We start from the raw sequence: 25530 nt of genomic DNA, 5'->3' as shown, positions 1-25530 counted from the left end.
ATACCGGTTTTAAATTCCGATGCTTCACTTCAGGTTTACTGTATACCTTGCACCTTCTTATTGACGATGAAACATAGAAATTGCATTGGAATTTAATACAAAAGGCACAATGACGACTTAAGTAAAAGAGGACTGACACTCAAACTTTCTATGATTTGAAACTCTCCTGTGAGTCCAGTTTTAGATTCCGATGCTTCGCTTCAGGTTTACTGTATCCCTTGGACCTTCTTATTGACGATGAAACACAGAAATTGCATCTGAATGTAGTACAAATGGCACAATGTCGACTTAAGTACAAGAGGACTGACACTGCCACTTTCTATGATTTGAACCTCTCCTGTGAGTCCAGTTTTAGATTCCGATGCTTCACTTCAGGTTTACTGTATCCCTTGGACCTTCTTATTGACGATGAAACACAGAAATTGCATCCGAAATTAATACAAAAGTCACAATGGTGACTTAAGTACAAGAGGACTGACACTCTCACTTTATATGATTTGAACCTCTCCTCTGAGTCCAGTTTTAGATTCCGATGCTTCACCTCAGGTTTACTGTATCCCTTGGACCTTCTTATTGACGATGAAACACAGAAATTGCATCCGAATTTAATACAAATGGCGCAATGCCGACATAAGTACAAGACGACTGACACTCTCACTTTCTATGATTCGAACCTCTCCTGTGAGTACAGTTTTAATTTCCGATGTTTCACTTCAGGTTTACTGTATCCCTTGGACGTTCATATTGACGATGAAACACAGAAATTGCATCGGAATTAAATTCAAAAGGCACAGTGCCGACCTAAGTAGAAGAGGACTAACACTCTCACTTTCTCTGATTTGAACCTCTCCTGTGAGGTCAGATTTAGATTCCGATGCTTCACTTCAGGTTTAATGTATCCCTTGGACCTTCCTATTGACGATGAAGCACAGAAATTGCATCGGAATTAAATTCAAAAAGCACAATGCCGACTTAAGTACAAGAGGACTGACAGTCTAACTTTCTGTGATTTGAACCTCTCCTGTGAGTCCAGTTTTAGATTCTGATGCTTCACTTCAGGTTTACTGTATACCTTTGACCTTCTTATTGACGATGAAACACAGAAATTTCATCCGAATTTAATACAAATGGCACAATGCCCAATTAAGTACAAGAAGACTGACACACTCACTTTCTTTGATTTGAACCTCTCCTGTGAGTCCAGTTTTAGATTCCGATGCTTCACTTCAGGTTTACTGTATCCCTTGGACCTTCTTATTGACGATGAAACACAGAAATTGCATCCGAAATTAATACAAAAGTCACAATGGTGACTTAAGTACAAGAGGACTGACACTCTCACTTTATATGATTTGAACCTCTCCTGTGAGTCCAGTTTTAGATTCCGATGCTTCACTTCAGATTTACTGTATCCCTCGGACCTTCTAATTGACGATGAAACACAGAGTTTGCATCCGAATTTAATACAAAAGGTACAATGCCGACTTAAGTACAAGAGGACTGACACTCTAACTTTCTATGATTTGAACCTCTCCTGTGAGTCCAGTTTTAGATTCTGATGCTTCACTTCAGGTTTACTGTATACCTTGCACCTTCTTAATGACGATGAAACACAGAAATTGCATCTGAATGTAATACAAATGGCACAATGGCGACTTAAGTACAAGAGGACTGACACTCTCACTTTCTATGATTTGAACCTCTCCTGTGAGTCCAGTTTTAGATTCCGATGCTTCAATTCAGATTTACTGTATCCCTCGGACCTTCTAATTGACGATGAAACACAGAGTTTGCATCCGAATTTAATACAAAAGGTACAATGCCGACTTAAGTACAAGAGGACTGACACTCTAACTTTCTATGATTTGAACCTCTCCTGTGAGTCCAGTTTTAGATTCTGATGCTTCACTTCAGGTTTACTGTATCCCTTGGACCTTCTTATTGACGATGAAACACAGAAATTGCATCCGAAATTATTACAAAAGTCACAATGGTGACTTAAGTACAAGAGGACTGACACTCTCACTTTAAATGATTTCAACCTCTCCTGTGAGGTCAGATTTAGATTCCGATGCTTCACTTCAGGTTTAATGTATCCCTTGGACCTTCTTATTGAAGATGAACCACAGAAATTGCATCCGAATTTAATACAAATGTCTCAATGCCGACTTAAGTACAAGAGGGCTGACACTCTCACTTTCTATGATTCGAACCTCTCCTGTGAGGTCAGATTTAGATTCCGATGCTTCACTTCAGGTTTAATGTATCCCTTGGACCTTCTTATTGACGATAAAACACGGAAATCGCATCCGAATTTAATACAAATGGTACAATGCCGACTTAAGTACAAGAGGACTGACACTCAAACTTTCTATGATTTGTACCTCTCCTGTGATACCGGTTTTAAATTCCGATGCTTCACTTCAGGTTTACTGTATACCTTGCACCTTCTTATTGACGATGAAACATAGAAATTGCATTGGAATTTAATACAAAAGGCACAATGACGACTTAAGTAAAAGAGGACTGACACTCAAACTTTCTATGATTTGAAACTCTCCTGTGAGTCCAGTTTTAGATTCCGATGCTTCGCTTCAGGTTTACTGTATCCCTTGGACCTTCTTATTGACGATGAAACACAGAAATTGCATCTGAATGTAATACAAATGGCACAATGTCGACTTAAGTACAAGAGGACTGACACTGCCACTTTCTATGATTTGAACCTCTCCTGTGAGTCCAGTTTTAGAATCCGATGCTTCACTTCAGGTTTACTGTATACCTTGCTCCTTCTTATTTACGATGAAACACAGAAATTCCATCCGAAGTTAATACAAAAGGCACAATGACGACTTAAGTACAAGAGGACTGACAGTCTAACTTTCTATGATTTGAACCTCTCCTGTGAGTCCAGTTTTAGATTCCGATGCTTCACTTCAGGTTTACTGTATACCTTTGACCTTCTTATTGACGATGAAACACAGAAATTTCATCCGAATTTAATACAAATGGCACAATGCCGACTTAAGTACAAGAGGACTGACACACTCACTTTCTATGATTTGAACCTCTCCTGTGAGTCCAGTTTTAGATTCCGATGCTTCACTTCAGGTTTACTGTATCCCTTGGACCTTCTTATTGACGATGAAACACAGAAATTGCATCCGAAATTAATACAAAAGTCACAATGGTGACTTAAGTACAAGAGGACTGACACTCTCACTTTATATGATTTGAACCTCTCCTTTGAGTCCAGTTTTAGATTCCGATGCTTCACCTCAGGTTTACTGTATCCCTTGGACCTTCTTATTGACGATGAAACACAGAAATTGCATCCGAATTTAATACAAATGGCGCAATGCCGACATAAGTACAAGACGACTGACACTCTCACTTTCTATGATTCGAAGCTCTCCTGTGAGTACAGTTTTAATTTCCGATGTTTCACTTCAGGTTTACTGTATCCCTTGGACGTTCTTATTGACGATGAAACACAGAAATTGCATCGGAATTAAATTCAAAAGGCACAGTGCCGACCTAAGTAGAAGAGGACTAAAACTCTCACTTTCTCTGATTTGAACCTCTCCTGTGAGTCCAGTTTTAGATTCCGAAGCTTCACTTCAGGTTTGCTGTATACCTTGCAGCTTCTTATTGACGATGAAACACAGAAATTGCATCGTAATTTAATTCAAAAGGCACAATGCCGTCTTAAGTACAATAGGACTGACACTCTCACTTTCTATGATTTGAACCTCTCCTGTGAGTCGAGTTTTAGATTCCGATGCTTCACTTTGGGTTTACTGTATCCCTCGAACCTTCTAATTGACGATGAAACACAGAGTTTGCATCCGAATTTAATACAAAGGTACAATGCCGACTTAAGTACGAGAGGACTGACACTCTAACTTTCTATGATTTGAACCTCTCCTGTGAGTCCAGTTTTAGATTCTGATGCTTCACTTCAGGTTTACTGTATCCCTTGGACCTTCTTATTGACGATGAAACACAGAAATGGCATCCGAATGTAATACAAAAATCACAATGGCGACTTAAGTACAAGAGGACTGACACTCAAACTTTCTATGATTTGAACATCTCCTGTGAGTCCAGTTTTAGATTCCGACGCTTCACTTCTGGTTTACTGTATCCCTTGGAACTTCTTATTGACGATGAAACACAGAAATTGCATCGGAACCATATTCAAAACGCACAATGCCGACTTAAGTAAAAGAGGACTGACACTCTCACTTTCTATGATTCGAACCTCTCCTGTGAGGTCAGATTTAGATTCCGATGCTTCACTTCAGGTTTAATGTATCCCTTGGACCTTCTTATTGACGATGAAGCACAGAAATTGCATCGGAATTAAATTCAAAAAGCATAATGCCGACTTAAGTACAAGAGGACTGACAGTCTAACTTTCTGTGATTTGAACCTCTCCTGTGAGTCCAGTTTTAGATTCCGATGCTTCCTTTCAGGTTTACTGTATACCCTTGACCTTCTTATTGACGATGAAACACAGAAATTTCATCCGAATTTAATACAAATGGCACAATGCCCACTTAAGTACAAGAAGACTGACACACTCACTTTCTTTGATTTGAACCTCTCCTGTGAGTCCAGTTTTAGATTCTGATGCTTCACTTCAGGTTTACTGTATCCCTTGGACCTTCTTATTGACGATGAAACACAGAAATTGCATCCGAAATTAATACAAAAGTCACAATGGTGACTTAAGTACAAGAGGACTGACACTCTCACTTTATATGATTTGAACCTCTCCTGTGAGTCCAGTTTTAGATTCCGATGCTTCACTTCAGATTTACTGTATCCCTCGGACCTTCTAATTGACGATGAAACACAGAGTTTGCATCCGAATTTAATACAAAAGGTACAATGCCGACTTAAGTACAAGAGGACTGACACTCTAACTTTCTATGATTTGAACCTCTCCTGTGAGTCCAGTTTTAGATTCTGATGCTTCACTTCAGGTTTACTGTATACCTTGCACCTTCTTAATGACGATGAAACACAGAAATTGCATCTGAATGTAATACAAATGGCACAATGGCGACTTAAGTACAAGAGGACTGACACTCTCACTTTCTATGATTTGAACCTCTCCTGTGAGTCCAGTTTTAGATTCCGATGCTTCACTTCAGATTTACTGTATCCCTCGGACCTTCTAATTGACGATGAAACACAGAGTTTGCATCCGAATTTAATACAAAAGGTACAATGCCGACTTAAGTACAAGAGGACTGACACTCTAACTTTCTATGATTTGAACCTCTCCTGTGAGTCCAGTTTTAGATTCTGATGCTTCACTTCAGGTTTACTGTATCCCTTGGACCTTCTTATTGACGATGAAACACAGAAATTGCATCCGAAATTATTACAAAAGTCACAATGGTGACTTAAGTACAAGAGGACTGACACTCTCACTTTAAATGATTTCAACCTCTCCTGTGAGGTCAGATTTAGATTCCGATGCTTCACTTCAGGTTTAATGTATCCCTTGGACCTTCTTATTGACGATAAAACACGGAAATCGCATCCGAATTTAATACAAATGGTACAATGCCGACTTAAGTACAAGAGGACTGACACTCTCACTTTCTATGATTTGAACCTCTCCTGTGAGACCGGTTTTAAATTCCGATGCTTCACTTCAGGTTTACTGTATACCTGGCACCTTCTCATTGACGATGAAACATAGAAATTGCATTGGAATTTAATACAAAACGCACAATGGCGACTTAAGTAAAAGAGGACTGACACTCAAACTTTCTATGATTTGAAACTCTCCTGTGAGTCCAGTTTTAGATTCCGATGCTTCACTTCAGGTTTACTGTATCCCTTGGACCTTCTTATTGACGATGAAACACAGAGTTTGCATCCGAATTTAATACAAAAGGCACAATGCCGACTTAAGAACAAGAGGACTGACACTTTAACTTTCTATGATTTGAACCTCTCCTGAGAGTCCAGTTTTAGATTCCGATGCTTTACTTCAGGTTTACTGTATCCCTTGGACCTTCTTATTGACGATGAAAACAGAAATTGCATCCGAATTTAATACAAATGGCACAATGGCGACATAAGTACAAGAGGACTGACACTCTCACTTTCTATGATTTGAACCTCCCCTGTGAGTCCAGTTTTAGTTTCCGGTGCTTCACTTCAGGGTTACCGTATCCCTTGGACCTTCTTATTGACGACGAAACACAGAAATTGCATACGAATGTAATGCAAATGGCACCATGCCGACTTAAGTAAAAGAGGACTGACACTCTCACTTTCTATGATACGAACCTCTCCTGTGAGGTCAGATTTAGATTCCGATGCTTCACTTCAGGTTTACTGTATGCCTTGCACCTTCTTATTGACGATGAAACTCAGAAAATGCATCGGAATTAAATTCAAAAGGCACAATGCCGTCTTAAGTACAAGAGGACTGACACTCTCACTTTCTATGATTTGAACCTCTCCTGTGATTCCAGTTTTAGATTCCGATGCTTTACTTCAGGTTTACTGTATCCCTTGGACCTTCTAATTGACGATGAAACACAGAAATTGCATCCGAAATTAATACAAATAGCACAATGGCGACTTAAGTACAAGAGGACTGACACTCTCACTTTCTATGATTTGAACCTCCAATGTGAGTCCAGTTTTAGTTTCCGGTGCTTCACTTCAGGTTTACCGTATCCCTTGGACCTTCTTATTGACGACGAAACACAGAAATTGCATCTGAATGTAATACAAATGGCACAATGTCGACTTAAGTACAAGAGGACTGACACTGCCACTTTCTATGATTTGAACCTCTCCTGTGAGTCCAGTTTTAGATTCCGATGCTTGACTTCAGGTTTACTGTATACCTTGCTCCTTCTTATTTACGATGAAACACAGAAATTCCATCCGAAGTTAATACAAAAGGCACAATGACGACTTAAGTACAAGAGGACTGACAGTCTAACTTTCTATGATTTGAACCTCTCCTGTGAGTCCAGTTTTAGGTTCCATTGCTTCACTTCAGGTTTACTGTATCCCTTGGACCTTCTTATTGACGATGAAACACAGAAGTTGCATCGGAATTAAATTCAAAAGGCACAATGCCGATTTAAGTACAAGAGGACTGACACTCTAACTTTCTATGATTGAACCTCTCCTGTGAGTCCAGTTTTAGGTTCCATTGCTTCACTTCAGGTTTACTGTATCTCTTGGACCTTCTTATTGACGATGAAAGACAGAAATTGCATCGGAATTAAATTCAAAAGGCACAATGCCGATTTAAGTACAAGAGGACTGACACTCTAACTTTCTATGATTTGAACCTCTCCTGTGAGTCCAGTTTTAGATTCCGATGCTTCACTTCAGGTTTACTGTATCCCTTGGACCTTCTTATTGACGATGAAACACAGAGGTTGCATCCGAATTTAATACAAAAGGCACAATGGCGACTTAAGTACAAGAGGACTGACACTTTCACTTTCTATGATTTGAATCTCTCCTGTGAGTCCAGTTTTAGATTCCGATGCTTCACCTCAGGTTTACTGTATCCCATGGACATTCTTATTGAAGATGAAACACAGAAATTGCATCCGAATTTAATACAAATGGCTCAATGCCGACTTAAGTACAAGAGGGCTGACACTCTCACTTTCTATGATTCGAACCTCTCCTGTGAGGTCAGATTTAGATTCCGATGCTTCACTTCAGGTTTAATGTATCCCTTGGACCTTCTTATTGACGATAAAACACGGAAATCGCATCCGAATTTAATACAAATGGTACAATGCCGACTTAAGTACAAGAGGACTGACACTCGAACTTTCTATGATTTGTACCTCTCCTGTGATACCGGTTTTAAATTCCGATGCTTCACTTCAGGTTTACTGTATACCTTGCACCTTCTTATTGACGATGAAACATAGAAATTGCATTGGAATTTAATACAAAAGGCACAATGACGACTTAAGTAAAAGAGGACTGACACTCAAACTTTCTATGATTTGAAACTCTCCTGTGAGTCCAGTTTTAGATTCCGATGCTTCGCTTCAGGTTTACTGTATCCCTTGGACCTTCTTATTGACGATGAAACACAGAAATTGCATCTGAATGTAATACAAATGGCACAATGTCGACTTAAGTACAAGAGGACTGACACTGCCACTTTCTATGATTTGAACCTCTCCTGTGAGTCCAGTTTTAGATTCCGATGCTTCACTTCAGGTTTACTGTATACCTTGCTCCTTCTTATTTACGATGAAACACAGAAATTCCATCCGAAGTTAATACAAAAGGCACAATGACGACTTAAGTACAAGAGGACTGACAGTCTAACTTTCTATGATTTGAACCTCTCCTGTGAGTCCAGTTTTAGATTCCGATGCTTCACTTCAGGTTTACTGTATACCTTTGACCTTCTTATTGACGATGAAACACAGAAATTTCATCCGAATTTAATACAAATGGCACAAAGCCGACTTAAGTACAAGAGGACTGACACACTCACTTTCTATGATTTGAACCTCTCCTGTGAGTCCAGTTTTAGATTCCGATGCTTCACTTCAGGTTTACTGTATCCCTTGGACCTTCTTATTGACGATGAAACACAGAAATTGCATCCGAAATTAATACAAAAGTCACAATGGTGACTTAAGTACAAGAGGACTGACACTCTCACTTTATATGATTTGAACCTCTCCTCTGAGTCCAGTTTTTGTTTCCGATGCTTCACCTCAGGTTTACTGTATTCCTTGGACCTTCTTATTGACGATGAAACACAGAAATTGCATCCGAATTTAATACAAATGGCGCAATGCCGACATAAGTACAAGACGACTGACACTCTCACTTTCTATGATTCTAACCTCTCCTGTGAGTACAGTTTTAGATTCCGATGCTTCATTTCAGGTTTACTGTATCCCTTGGACGTTCTTATTGACGATGAAACACAGAAATTGCATCGGAATTAAATTCAAAAGGCACAGTGCCGACCTAAGTAGAAGAGGTCTAACACTCTCACTTTCTATGATTTGAACCTCTCCTGTGAGTCCAGTTTTAGATTCCGAAGCTTCACTTCAGGTTTACTGTCTACCTTGCAGCTTCTTATTGACGATGAAACACAGAAATTGCATCGGAATTTAATTCAAAAGGCACAATGCCGTCTTAAGTACTAGAGGACTGACACTCTCACTTTCTGTGATTTGAACCTCACCTGTGAGTCCAGTTTTAGATTCCGATGCTTCACTTCAGGTTTACTGTATACCTTTGACCTTCTTATTGACGATGAAACACAGAAATTTCATCCGAATTTAATACAAATGGCACAATGCCGACTTATGTACAAGAGGACTGACACACTCACTTTCTATGATTTGAACCTCTCCTTTGAGTCCAGTTTTAGATTCCGATGCTTTACCTCAGGTTTACTGTATCCCTTGGACCTTCTTATTGACGATGAAACACGGAAATTGCATCCGAATTTAATACAAAAGGCGCAATGCCGACTTAAGTACAAGAGGACTGACACTCTCACTTTCTATGATTCTAACCTCTCCTGTGAGTACAGTTTTAGATTCCGATGCTTCATTTCAGGTTTACTGTATCCCTTGGACGTTCTTATTGACGATGAAACACAGAAATTGCATCGGAATTAAATTCAAAAGGCACAGTGCCGACCTAAGTAGAAGAGGACTAACACTCTCACTTTCTATGATTTGAACCTCTCCTGTGAGTCCAGTTTTAGATTCCGAAGCTTCACTTCAGGTTTACTGTATACCTTGCAGCTTCTTATTGACGATGAAACACAGAAATTGCATCGGAATTTAATTCAAAAGGCACAATGCCGACTTAAGTACAAGAGGACTGACACTCTCACTTTCTGTGATTTGAACCTCACCTGTGAGTCCAGTTTTAGATTCCGATGCTTCACTTCAGGTTTACTGTATCCCTCCGACCTTCTAATTGACGATGAAACACAGAGTTTGCATCCGAATTTAATACAAAAGGTACAATGCCGACTTAAGTACAAGAGGACTGACACTCTAACTTTCTATGATTTGAACCTCTCCTGTGAGTCCAGTTTTAGATTATGATGCTTCACTTCAGACTTACTGTATCCCTTGGACCTTCTTATTGACGATGAAACACAGAAATTTCATCCGAATGTAATACAAAAATCACAATGGCGACTTAACTACAAGAGGACTGACACTCTCACTTTGTATGATTTGAACATCTCCTGTGAGTCCAGTTTTAGATTCCGACGCTTCACTTCTGGTTTACTGTATCCCTTGGAACTTCTTATTGACGATGAAACACAGAAATTGCATCGGAATCAAATTCAAAACGCACAATGCCGACTTAAGTAAAAGAGGACTCACACTCTCACTTTCTATGATTTGAACCTCTCCTGTGAGTCCAGTTTTAGATTCCATTGCTTCACTTCAGGTTTACTGTATCCCTGGGACCTTCTTATTGACGATGAAACACAGAAATTGCATCGGAATTAAATTCAAAAGGCACAATGCCGATTTAAGAAACAAGAGGACTGACACTCTAACTTTCTATGATTTGAACCTCTCCTGTGAGTCCAGTTTTAGATTCCGATGCTTCACTTCAGGTTTACTGTATACCTTGCACCTTCTTATTGACGATGAAACACAGAGTTTGCATCCGAATTTAATACAAAAGGCACAATCCCGACTTAAGTACAAGAGGACTGACACTCTAACTTTCTATGATTTGAACCTCTCCTGTGAGTCCAGTTTTGGATTCCGATGCTTCACTTCAGGTTTACTGTATCCCTTGGACCTTCTTATTGACGATGAAACACAGAAATTGCATCCGAAATTAATAGAAAATTCACAATGGTGACTTATGTACAAGCGGACTGACACTCTCACTTTATATGATTTGAACCTCTCCATTGAGTCCAGTTTTAGATTCCGATGCTTCACCTCAGGTTTACTGTATCCCTTGGACCTTCTTATTGACGATGAAACACAGAAATTGCATCCGAATTTAATACAAATGGCGCAATGACGACTTAAGTACAAGAGGACTGACACTCTCACTTTCTATGATTCGAACCTCTCCTGTGAGTGCAGTTTTAGATTCCGATGCTTCATTTCAGGTTTACTGTATCCCTTGGACGTTCTTATTGACGATGAAACACATAAATTGCATCGGAATTAAATTCAAAAGGCACAGTGCCGACCTAAGTAGAAGAGGACTAACACTCTCACTTTCTATGATTTGAACCTCTCCTGTGAGTCCAGTTTTAGATTCCGAAGCTTCACTTCTGGTTTACTGTATACCTTGCAGCTTCTTATTGACGATGAAACACAGAAATTGCATCGGAATTTAATTCAAAAGGCACAATGCCGTCTTAAGTACTAGAGGACTGACAGTCTCACTTTCTATGATTTGAACCTCACCTGTGAGTCCAGTTTTAGATTCCGATGCTTCACTTCAGGTTCACTGTATCCCTCGGACCTTGTAATTGACGATGAAACACAGAGTTTGCATCCGAATTTAATACAAAAGGTACAATGCCGACTTAAGTACAAGAGGACTGACACTCTAACTATCTATGATTTGAACCTCTCCTGTGAGTCCAGTTTTAGATTCTGATGCTTCACTTCAGATTTACTGTATCCCTTGGACCTCCTTATTGACGATGAAACACAGAAATTTCATCCGAATGTAATACAAAAATCACAATGGCGACTTAAGTACAAGAGGACTGACACTCTCACTTTGTATGATTTGAACATCTCCTGTGAGTCCAGTTTTAGATTCCGACGCTTCACTTCTGGTTTACTGTATCCCTTGGAACTTCTTATTGACGATGAAACACAGAAATTGCATCGGAATCAAATTCAAAACGCACAATGCCGACTTAAGTAAAAGAGGACTCACACTCTCACTTTCTATGATTTGAACCTCTCCTGTGAGTCCAGTTTTAGATTCCATTGCTTCACTTCAGGTTTACTTTATCCCTTGGACCTTCTTATTGACGATGAAACGCAGAAATTGCATCGGAATTAAATTCAAAAGGCACAATGCCGATTTAAGTACAAGAGGACTGACACTCTAACTTTCTATGATTTGAACCTCTCCTGTGAGTCCAGTTTTAGATTCCGATGCTTCACTTCAGGTTTACTGTATACCTTGCACCTTCTTATTGACGATGAAACACAGAGTTTGCATCCGAATTTAATACAAAAGGCACAATGCCGACTTAAGTACAAGAGGACTGACACTCTAACTTTCTATGATTTGAACCTCTCCTGTGAGTCCAGTTTTGGATTCCGATGCTTCACTTCAGGTTTACTGTATCCCTTGGACCTTCTTATTGACGATGAAACACAGAAATTGCATCCGAAATTAATACAAAAGTCACAATGGTGACTTAAGTACAAGAGGACTGACACTCTCACTTTATATGATTTAAACCTCTCCATTGAGTCCAGTTTTAGATTCCGATGCTTCACCTCAGGTTTACTGTATCCCTTGGACCTTCTTATTGACGATGAAACACAGAAATTGCATCCGAATTTAATACAAACGGCGCAATGACGACTTAAGTACAAGAGGACTGACACTCTCACTTTCTATGATTCGGACCTCTCCTGTGAGTACAGTTTTAGATTCCGATGCTTCATTTCAGGTTTACTGTATCCCTTAGACGTTCTTATTGACGATGAAACACAGAAATTGCATCGGAATTAAATTCAAAAGGCACAGTGCCGACCTAAGTAGAAGAGGACTAACACTCTCACTTTCTATGATTTGAACCTCTCCTGTGAGTCCAGTTTTAGATTCCGAAGCTTCACTTCTGGTTTACTGTATACCTTGCAGCTTCTTATTGACGATGAAACACAGAAATTGCATCGGAATTTAATTCAAAAGGCACAATGCCGTCTTAAGTACTAGAGGACTGACAGTCTCACTTTCTATGATTTGAACCTCACCTGTGAGTCCAGTTTTAGATTCCGATGCTTCACTTCAGGTTCACTGTATCCCTCGGACCTTGTAATTGACGATGAAACACAGAGTTTGCATCCGAATTTAATACAAAAGGTACAATGCCGACTTAAGTACAAGAGGACTGACACTCTAACTTTCTATGATTTGAACCTCTCCTGTGAGTCCAGTTTTAGATTCTGATGCTTCACTTCAGGTTTACTGTATCCCTTGGACCTTCTTATTGACGATGAAACACAGAAATTGCATCCGAATGTAATACAAAAATCACAATGGCGACTTAAGTACAAGAGGACTGACACTCTCAATTTCTATGATTGGAACATCTCCTGTGAGTCCAGTTTTAGATTCCGACGCTTCACTTCTGGTTTACTGTATCCCTTGGAACTTCTTATTGACGAAGAAACACAGAAATTGCATCCGAATCAAATTCAAAACGCACAATGCCGACTTAAGTAAAAGAGGACTGACACTCTCACTTTCTATGATTTGAACCTCTCCTGTGAGTCCAGTTTTAGATTCCATTGCTTCACTTCAGGTTTACTGTATCCCTTGGACCTTCTTATGGACGATGAAACACAGAAATTGCATCGGAATTAAATTCAAAAGGCACAATGGCGATTTAAGTACAAGAGGACTGACACTCTAACTTTCTATGATTTGAACCTCTCCTGTGAGTCCAGTTTTAGATTCCGATGCTTCACTTCAGGTTTACTGTATACCTTGCACCTTCTTATTGACGATGAAACACAGAGTTTGCATCCGAATTTAATACAAAAGGCACAATGCCGACTTAAGTACAAGAGGACTGACACCTTAACTTTCTATGATTTAAACCCCACCTGTGAGTCCAGTTTTGGATTCCGATGCTTCACTTCAGGTTTACTGTATCCCTTGGACATTCTTATTGACGATGAAACACAGAAATTGCATCCGAATTTAATACAAATGGCACAATGCCGACTTAAGTACAAGAGGGCTGACACTCTCACTTTCTATGATTCGAACCTCTCTTGTGAGGTCAGATTTAGATTCCGATGCTTCACTTCAGGTTTAATGTATGCCTTTTACCTTCTTATTGACGATAAAACACGGAAATCGCATCCGAATTTAATACAAATGGTACAATGCCGACTTAAGTACAAGAGGTCTGACACTCGCACTTTCTAAAATTTGAACCTCTCCTGTGAGACCGGTTTTAAATTCCGATGCTTCACTTCAGGTTTACTGTATACCTTGCACCTTCTTATTGACGATGAAACATAGAATTTGCATTGGAATTTAATACAAAAGGCACAATGACGACTTAAGTAAAAGAGGACTGACACTCTAACTTTCTATGATTTGAAACTCTCCTGTGAGTCCAGTTTTAGATTCCGATGCTTCACGTCAGGTTTACTGTATCCCTTGGACCTTCTTATTGACGATGAAACACAGAAATTGCATCTGAATGTAATACAAATGGCACAATGTCGACTTAAGTACAAGAGGACTGACACTCTCACTTTCTATGATTTGAACCTCTCCTGTGAGTCCAGTTTTAGATTCCGATGCTTCACTTCAGGTTTACTGTATACCTTGCTCCTTCTTATTTACGATGATACACAGAAATTCCATCCGAATTTAATACAAAAGGCACAATGCCGACTTAAGTACAAGAGGACTGACAGTCTAACTTTCTATGATTTGAACCTCTCCTGTGAGTCCAGTTTTATATTCCGATGCTTCACTTCAGGTTTACTGTATCCCTTGGACCTTCTTATTGACGATGAAACACAGAAATTGCATCCGAAATTAATACAAAAGTCACAATGGTGACTTAAGTACATGAGGACTGACACTCTCACTTTATATGATTTGAACCTCTCCTCTGAGTCCAATTTTAGATTCCGATGCTCCCCCTCAGGTTTACTGTATCCCTTGGACCTTCGTATTGACGATGAAACACAGAAATTGCATCCGAATTTAATACAAATGGCGCAATGCCGACTTAAGTACAAGAGGACTGACACTCTCACTTTCTATGATTCGAACCTCTCCTGTGAGTACAGTTTTAGATTCCGATGCTTCACTTCAGGTTTACTGTATACCTTGGACGTTCTTATTGACGATGAAACACAGAAATTGCATCGGAATTAAATTCAAAAGGCACAGTGCCGACCTAAGTAGAAGAGGACTAACACTCTCACTTTCTATGATTTGAACCTCTCCTGTGAGTCCAGTTTTAGATTCCGAAGCTTCACTTCAGGTTCACTGTATACATTGCAGCTTCTTATTGACGATGAAACACAGAATTTGCATCGGAATTTAATTCAAAAGGCACAATGCCGTCTTAAGTACAAGAGAACTGACACTCTCACTTTCTATGATTTGAACCTCTCCTGTGAGTCCAGTTTTAGATTCCGATGCTTCACTTCAGGTTTACTGTATCCCTCGGACCTTCTAATTGACGATGAAACACAGAGTTTGCATCCGAATTTAATACAAAAGGTACAATGCGGACTTAAGTACAAGAGGACTGACACTCTAACTTTCTATGATTTGAACCTCTCCTGTGAGTCCAGTTTTAGATTCCGATGCTTCACTTCAGGTTTACTGTATATCTTGCACCTTCTTATTGACGATGAAACACAGAGTTTGCATCCGAATTTAATACAAAAGGCACAATGCCGACTTAAGTACAAGAGGACTGACACTCTAACTTTCTATGTTTTGAACCTCTCCTGTTAGTCCAGTTTTGGAATCCGATGCTTCACTTCAGGTTTACTGTATCCCTTGGAACTTCTTATTGACGATGAAACACAGAAATTGCATCCGAAATTAATACAAAAGTCACAATGGTGACTTAAGTACAAGAGGACTGACACTCTCACTTTATATGATTTGAACCTCTCCTCTGAGTCCAGTTTTAGATTCCGATGCTTCACCTCAGGTTTACTGTATCCCTTGGACCTTCTTATTGACGATGACACACAGAAAATGCATCCGAATTTAATACAAATGGCGCAATGCCGACTTAAGTACAAGAGGACTGACACTCTAACTCTCTATGATTCGAACCTCTCCTGTGAGTACAGTTTTAGATTCCGATGCTTCATTTCAGGTTTACTGTATCCCTTGGACGTTCTTATTGCCGATGAAACACAGAAATTGCATCGGAATTAAATTCAAAAGGCACAGTGCCGACCTAAGTAGAAGAGGACTAACACTCTCACTTTCTATGATTTGAACCTCTCCTGTGAGTCCAGTTTTAGATTCCGAAGCTTCACTTCTGGTTTACTGTATACCTTGCAGCTTCTTATTGACGATGAAACACAGAAATTGCATCGGAATTTAATTCAAAAGGCACAATGCCGTCTTAAGTACTAGAGGACTGACACTCTCACTTTCTATGATTTGAACCTCACCTGTGAGTCCAGTTTTAGATTCCGATGCTTCACTTCAGGTTCACTGTATCCCTCGGACCTTGTAATTGACGATGAAACACAGAGTTTACATCCGAATTTAATACAAAAGGTACGATGCCGACTTAAGTATAAGAGGACTGACACTCTAACTTTCTATGATTTGAACCTCTCCTGTGAGTCCAGTTGTAGATTCCGACGTTTCACTTCTGGTTTACTGTATCCCTTGGAACTTCTTATTGACGATGAAACACAGAAATTGCATCGGAATCAAATTCAAAACGCACAATGCCGACTGAAGTAAAAGAGGACTGACACTCTCACTTTCTATGATTTGAACCTCTCCTGTGAGTCCAGTTTTAGATTCCATTGCTTCACTTCAGGTTTACTGTATCCTTTGGACCTTCTTATTGACGATGAAACACAGAAATTGCATCGGAATTAAATTCAAAAGGCACAATGCCGATTTAAGTACAAGAGGACTGACACTCTAACTTTATATGATTTGTACCTCTCCTGTGAGTCCAGTTTTAGATTCCGATGCTTCACTTCAGGTTTACTGTATACCTTGCACCTTCTTATTGACGATGAAACACAGAGTTTGCATCCGAATTTAATACAAAAGGCACAATGCCGACTTAAGTACAAGAGGACTGACACTCTAACTATCTATGATTTGAACCTCTCCTGTGAGTCCAGTTTTGGATTCCGATGCTTCACTTCAGGTTTACTGTATCCCTTGGACCTTCTTATTGACGATGAAACACAGAAATTGCATCCGAATTTAATACAAATGGCACAATGCCGACTTAATTACAACAGGGCTGACACTCTCACTTTCTATGATTCGAACCTCTCTTGTGAGGTCAGATTTAGATTCCGATGCTTCACTTCAGGTTTAATGTATCCCTTGGACCTTCTTATTGACGATAAAACACGGAAATCGCATCCGAATTTAATACAAATGGTACAATGCCAACTTAAGTACAAGAGGACTGACACTCGCACTTTCTGTGATTTGAAACTCTCCTGTGAGTCCAGTTTTAGATTCCGATGCTTCACTTCAGGTTTACTGTATCCCTTGGACCTTCTTATTGACGATGAAACACAGAAATTGCATCTGAATGTAATACAAATGGCACAATGTCGACTTAAGTACAAGAGGACTGACACTCTCACTTTCTATGTTTTGAACCTCTCCTGTGAGTCCAGTTTTAGATTCCGATTTATCACTTCAGGTTTACTGTATACCTTGCTCCTTCTTATTTACGATGAAACACATAAATTCCATCCGAATTTAATACAAAAGGCACAATGCCGACTTAAGTACAAGAGGACTGACAGTCTAACTTTCTATGATTTGAACCTCTCCTGTGAGTCCAGATTTAGATTCCGATGCATCACTTCATGTTTACTGTATACCTTTGACCTTCTTATTGACGATGAAACACAGAAATTTCATCCGAATTTAATACAAATGGCACAATGCCGACTTAAGTACAAGAGGACTGACACACTCACTTTCTATGATTTGAACCTCTCCTGTGAGCCCAGTTTTAGATTCCGATGCTTCACTTCAGGTTTACTGTATCCCTTGGACCTTCTTATTGACGATGAAACACAGAAGTTGCACCCGAAATTAATACAAAAGTCACAATGGTGACTTAAGTACATGAGGTCTGACACTCTCACTTTATATGATTTGAACCTCTCCTCTGAGTCCAGTTTTAGATTCCGATGCTCCACCTCAGGTTTACTGTATCCCTTGGACCTTCTTAATGACGATGAAACACAGAAATTGCATCCGAATTTAATACAAATCGCGCAATGCCGACTTAAGTACAAGAGGACTGACACTCTCACTTTCTATGATTCGAACCTGTCCTGTGAGTACAGTTTTAGATTCCGATGCTTCACTTCAGGTTTACTGTATGCCTTGGACGTTCTTATTGACGATGAAACACAGAAATTGCATCGGAATTAAATTCAAAAGGCACAGTGCCGACCTAAGTAGAAGAGGACTAACACTCTCACTTTCTATGATTTGAACCTCTCCTGTGAGTCCAGTTTTAGATTCCGAAGCTTCACTTCAGGTTTACTGTATACATTGCAGCTTCTTATTGACGATGAAACACAGAATTTGCATCGGAATTTAATTCAAAAGGCACAATGCCGTCTTAAGTACAAGAGAACTGACACTCTCACTTTCTATGATTTGAACCTCTCCTGTGAGTCCAGTTTTAGATTCCGATGCTTCACTTCAGGTTTACTGTATCCCTCGGACCTTCTAATTGACGATGAAACACAGAGTTTGCATCCGAATTTAATACAAAAGGTACAATGCGGACTTAAGTACAAGAGGACTGACACTCTAAATTTCTATGATTTGAACCTCTCCTGTAAGTCCAGTTTTAGATTCTGATGCTTCACTTCAGGTTTACTGTATCCCTTGGACCTTCTTATTGACGATAAAACACGGAAATCGCATCCGAATTTAATACAAATGGTACAATGCCGACTTAAGTACAAGAGGACTGACACTCGAACTTTCTATGACTTGAACCTCTCCTGTGAGACCGGTTTTAAATTCCGATGCTTCACTTCAGGTTTACTGTATACCTTGCACCTTCTTATTGACGATGAAACATAGAATTTGCATTGGAATTTAATACAAAAGGCACAATGACGACTTAAGTAAAAGAGGACTGACACTCTAACTTTCTATGATTTGAAACTCTCCTGTGAGTCAAGTTTTAGATTCCGATGCTTCACTTCAGGTTTACTGTATCCCTTGGACCTTCTTATTGACGATGAAACACAGAAATTGCATCTGAATGTAATACAAATGGCACAATGTCGACTTAAGTACAAGAGGACTGACACTCTCACTTTCTATGATTTGAACCTCACCTGTGAGTCCAGTTTTAGATTCCGATGCTTCACTTCTGGTTTACTGTATACCTTGCTCCTTCTTATTTACGATGAAACACAGAAATTCCATCCGAATTTAATACAAAAGGCACAATGCCGACTTAAGTACAAGAGGACTGACAGTCTAACTTTCTATGATTTGAACCTCTCCTGTGAGTCCAGTTTCAGATTCCGATGCTTCACTTCAGGTTTACTGTATACCTTTGACCTTCTTATTGGCGATGGAACACAGAAATTTCATCCGAATTTAATACAAATGGCACAATGCCGACTTAAGTACAAGAGGACTGACACACTCACTTTCTATGATTTGAACCTCTCCTGTGAGTCCAGTTTTAGATTCCGATGCTTCACTTCAGGTTTACTGTATCCCTTGGACCTTCTTATTGACGTTGAAACACAGAAATTGCATCCGAAATTAATACAAAAGTCACAATGGTGACTTAAGTACATGAGGACTGACACTGTCACTTCATATGATTTGAACCTCTCCTCTGAGTCCAGTTTTAGATTCCGATGCTTCACTTCAGGTTTACTGTATCCCTTGGACCTTCTTATTGACGATGAAACACAGAAATTGCATCTGAATGTAATACAAATGGCACAATGTCGACTTAAGTACAAGAGGACTGACACTCTCACTTTCTATGATTTGAACCTCTCCTGTGAGTCCAGTTTTAGATTCTGATGCTTCACTTCAGGTTTACTGTATACCTTGCACCTTCTTATTGACGATGAAACATAGAATTTGCATTGGAATTTAATACAAAAGGCACAACGACGACTTAAGTAAAAGAGGACTGACACTCTAACTTTCTATGATTTAAAACTCTCCTGTGAGTCCAGTTTTAGATTCCGATGCTTCACTTCAGGTTTACTGTATCCCTTGGACCTTCTTATTGACGATGAAACACAGAAAATGCATCTGAATGTAATACAAATGGCACAATGTCGACTTAAGTACAAGAGGACTGACACTCTCACTTTCTATGATTTGAACCTCTCCTGTGAGTCCAGTTTTAGATTCTGATGCTTCACTTCAGGTTTACTGAATCCCTTGGACCTTCTTATTGACGATGAAACACAGAAATTGCATCCGAATGTAATACAAAAATCACAATGGCGACTTAAGTACAAGAGGACTGACACTCTCACGTTCTATGATTTGAACATCTCCTGTGAGTCCAGTTTTAGATTCCGACGCTTCACTTCTGGTTTACTGTATCCCTTGGAACTTCTTATTGACGATGAAACACAGAAATTGCATCGGAATCAAATTCAAAACGCACAATGCCGACATAAGTCAAAGAGGACTGACACTCTCACTTTCTATGATTTGAACCTCTCCTGTGAGTCCAGTTTTAGATTCCATTGCTTCACTTCAGGTTTACTGTATCCCTTGGACCTTCTTATTGACGATGAAACACAGAAATTGCATCGGAATTAAATTCAATAGGCACAATGCCGATTTAAGTACCAGAGGACTGACACTCTAACTTTCTATGATTTGAACCTCTCCTGTGAGTCCAGTTTTAGATTCCGATGCTTCACTTCAGGTTTACTGTATACCTTGCACCTTCTTATTGACGATAAAACACAGACTTTGCATCCGAATTTAATACAAAAGGCACAATGCTGACTTAAGTACAAGAGGACTGACACTCTAACTTTCTATGATTTGAACCTCTCCTGTGAGTCCAGTTATGGATTCCGATGCTTCACTTCAGGTTTACTGTATCTCTTGGACCTTCTTAATGACGATGAAACACAGAAATTGCATCCGAAATTAATACAAAAGGCACAATGGTGACTTAAGTACAAGAGGACTGACACTCTCACTTTATATGATTTGAACCTCTCCTCTGAGTCCAGTTTTAGATTCCGGTGCTTCACCTCAGGTTTACTGTATCCCTTGGACCTTCTTATTGACGATGAAACACAGAAATTGCATCCGAATTTAATACAAATGGCGCAATGCCGACTTAAGTACAAGAGGACTGACACTCTCACTTTCTATGATTCGAACCTCTCCTGTGAGTACAGTTTTAGATTGCGATGCTTCACTTCAGGTTTACTGTATCCCTTGGACGTTCTTATTGACGATGAAACACAGAAATTGCATCGAAATTAAATTCAAAAGGCACAGTACCGACCTAAGTAGAAGAGGACTAACACTCTCACTTTCTGTGATTTGAACCTCTCCTGTGAGTCCAGTTTTAGATTCCGAAGCTTCACTTCAGGTTTACTGTATACCTTGCAGCTTCTTATTGACGATGAAACACAGAATTTGCATCGGAATTTAATTCAAAAGGCACAATGCCGTCTTAAGTACAAGAGAACTGACACTCTCACTTTCTATGATTTGAACCTCTCCTGTGAGTCCAGTTTTAGATTCCTATGCTTCACTTCAGGTTTACTGTATCCCTCGGACCTTCTAATTGACGATGAAACACAGAGTTTGCATCCGAATTTAATACAAAAGGTACAATGCCGACTTAAGTACAAGAGGACTGACACTCTAACTTTCTATGATTTGAACATCTCCTGTGAGTCCAGTTTTAGATTCCGACGCTTCACTTCTGGTTTACTGTATCCCTTGGAACTTCTTATTGACGATGAAACACAGAAATTGCATCGGAATCAAATTCAAAACGCACAATGCCGACATAAGTAAAAGAGAACTGACACTCTCACTTTCTATGATTTGAACCTCTCCTGTGAGTCCAGTTTTAGATTCCATTGCTTAGGGTGTCAGTCCTCTTGTACTTAAGTCGGCATTGTGCCTGTTGTATTAAATTCGGATGCTATTTCTGTGTTTCATCGTCAATAAGAAGGTCCATGGGATACAGTAAACCTGAAGTGAAGCACCGGAATCTAAAACTGGACTCACAGGAGAGGTTCAAATCATCGAAATTTAGAGTGTCAGTCCTCTTGTACTTAAGTCGGCATTGTGCCTTTTGCATTAAATTCGGATGCAATTTCTGTGTTTCATCGTCAATAAGAAGGTCCAAGGGATACAGTAAACCTGAAGTGAAGCATCGGAATCTATAACTGGACTCACAGGAGAGGTTCAAATCATCGAAAGTTAGAATGTCAGTCCTCTTGTACTTAAGGCGGCATTGTGCCTTTTGTATTAAATTCGGATGCGATTTCTGTGTTTCATCGTCAATAAGAAGGTCCAAGGGATACAGTAAACCTGAATTGAAGCATCGGAATCTAAAACTGGACTCACAGGAGAGGTTCAAATCATAGAGAGTTAGAGTGTCAGTCCGCTTGTACTTAAATCGGCATTGTGGCTTTTGTATTAAATTCGGATGCAATTGCTGTGTTTCATCATCAATAAGAAGGTCTAAGGGATACAGTAAACCTTAAGTGAAGCAGCGGAATCAAAAACATGACTCACAGGAGAGGTTCAAATCATAGAGAGTTAGAGTGTCAGTCCTCTTGTACTTAAGTCGGCATTGTGCAGTTTGTATTAAATTCGGATGCTATATCTGTGTTTCATCGTCAATAAGAAGGTCCAAGGGATACAGTAAACCTGAAGTGAAGCATCGGAATCTAAAACTGTACCCACAGTAGAGGTTCAAATCTTAGAGAGGTAGAGTGTCAGTCCTCTTGTACTTAAGTCGGCATTGTGCCTTTTGTATTAAATTCGGATGCAATTTCTAAGTTTCATCGTCAATAAGAAGGTCCAAGGGATGGAGTAAACCTGAAGTGAAGCATCGGAATCTAAAACTGTACTCACAGTAGAGGTTCAAATCATAGAAAAATAGTGTGTCAGTCCTCTTGTACTTAAGTCGGCGTTGTGCCTTTTGTATAAAAATTCGGATGCAATTTCTGTTTTTCGTCGTCAATAAGAAGGTCCAAGGGATACAGTAAACCTGAAGTGAAGCATCGGAATCTAAAACTGGACTCAATGGAGATGTTCAAATCATCGAAAGTTAGGGTGTCGGTCCTCTTGTACTTAAGTCGGCATTGTGCCTTTTGTATTAAATTCGGATGCAATTTCTGTGTTTCATCGTCAACAAGATGGTCCAAGGGATACAGTAAACCTGAAGTGAAGCACCGGAATCTAAAACTGGACTCACAGGAGAGGTTCAAATCATCGAAAGTTAGAGTGTCAGTCCTCTTGTACTTAAGTAGGCATTGTGCCCTTTGCATTGAATTCGGATGCAAATTCTGTGTTTCATCGTCAATAAGAAGGTCAAAGGGATACAGTAAACCTGAAGTGAAGCATCGGAATCTCAAACTGGACTCACAGGAGAGGTTCAAATCATATAAAGTTAGAGTGTCAGTCCTCTTGTACTTAAGTCGGCATTGTGCCTTTTGTATTAAATTCGGATGCAATTCCTGTGTTTCATCGTCAATAAGAAGGTCCAAGCGATACAGTAAACCTGAAGTGAAGCATCGGATTCTAAAACTGGACTTACAGGAGAGGTTCAAATCATAGAAAGTTAGTGTGTCAGTCCACTTGCACTTATGTCGCCATTGTGCCTTTTGTATTAAATATGGAAGCAATTTGTGTGTTTCATCGTCAATAAGAAGGTCCAAGGGATACAGTAAACCTGAAGTGAAGCATCGGAATCTAAAACTGGACTCAATGGAGATGTTCAAATCATCGAAAGTTAGGGTGTCGGTCCTCTTGTACTTAAGTCGGCATTGTGCCTTTTGTATTAAATTCGGATGCAATTTCTGTGTTTCATCGTCAACAAGATGGTCCAAGGGATACAGTAAACCTGAAGTGAAGCACCGGAATCTAAAACTGGACTCACAGGAGAGGTTCAAATCATCGAAAGTTAGAGTGTCAGTCCTCTTGTACTTAAGTAGGCATTGTGCCCTTTGCATTGAATTCGGATGCAAATTCTGTGTTTCATCGTCAATAAGAAGGTCAAAGGGATACAGTAAACCTGAAGTGAAGCATTGGAATCTAAAACTGGACTCACAGTAGAGGTTCAAATCATAGAAAAATAGTGTGTCAGTCCTCTTGTACTTAAGTCGGCATTGTGCATTTTGTATTAATTTCGGATGCAATTTCTGTGTTTCGTCGTCAATAAGATGGTCCATGGGATACAGTAAACCTGAAGTGAAGCATAGGAGTCTAAAACTGGACTCACAGGAGAGGTTCAAATCATCGAAAGTTAGAGTGTTAGTCCTCTTGTACTTAAGTCGGCATTGTGCCTTTTGCATTAAATTCGGATGGAATTTCTGTGTTTCATCGTCAAAAACAAGGTCCAAGAGATACAGTAAACCTGAAGTGTAGCATCGGAATCTAAAACTGGACTCACAGGAGAGGTTCAAATCCTAGAAAATTAGAGTGTCAGTCCTTTTGTACTTAAGTCGGCATTGTTCCTTTTGTATTAAATTCGGATGCAATTTCTGTGTTTCATCGTCAACAAGAAGGTCCAAGGGATACAGTAAACCTGAAGTGAAGCATCGGAATCTAAAAGTGGACTCACAGGAGAGGTTGTGATCATCGAAAGTTAGAATGTCAGTCCTCTTGTACTTAAGGCGGCATTGTGCCTTTTGTATTAAGTTCGGAGGCGATTTCTGTGTTTCATCGTCAATAAGAAGGTCCAAGGGATACAGTAAACCTGCATTGAAGCATCCGAATCTAAAACTGGGCTCACAGGAGAGGTTCAAATCATAGAGAGTTAGAGTGTCAGTCCGCTTGTACTTAAATCGGCATTGTGGCTTTTGTATTAAATTCGGATGCAATTGCTGAGTTTCATCATCAATAAGAAGGTCCAAGGGATACAGTAAACCTTAAGTGAAGCAGCGGAATCAAAAACATGACTCACAGGAGAGGTTCAATTCATAGAGAGTTAGAGTGTCAGTCCTCTTGTACTTAAGTCGGCATTGTGCAGTTTGTATTAAATTCGGATGCTATTTCTGTGTTTCATCGTCAATAAGAAGGTCCAAGGGAAACAGTAAACCTGAAGTGAAACATCGGAATCTAAAAGTGGACTCACAGGAGAGGTTCAAATCATAAAAAGTTATGTCGGCATTGTGCCTTTTGTATTAAATTTGGATGCAATTTCTGTGTTTCATCGTCAATAAGAAGGTCCAAGGGATACAGTGAACCTAAAGTGAAGCATCGGAAGATAAAACTGGACTGACAGGAGAGGTTCAAATCATATAGGGTTAGAGTGTCAGTCCTCTTGTACTTAAGTCGGTATTCTGCCTTTTGTATTAA

The sequence above is a fragment of the Schistocerca americana genome, chromosome 10, assembly GCF_021461395.2.
Source record: "Schistocerca americana isolate TAMUIC-IGC-003095 chromosome 10, iqSchAmer2.1, whole genome shotgun sequence".
Lineage (NCBI taxonomy): Eukaryota > Metazoa > Arthropoda > Insecta > Orthoptera > Acrididae > Schistocerca > Schistocerca americana.
The sequence above is the reverse complement of the archived record's forward strand: the minus strand, read 5'-3'. Positions refer to the sequence as shown.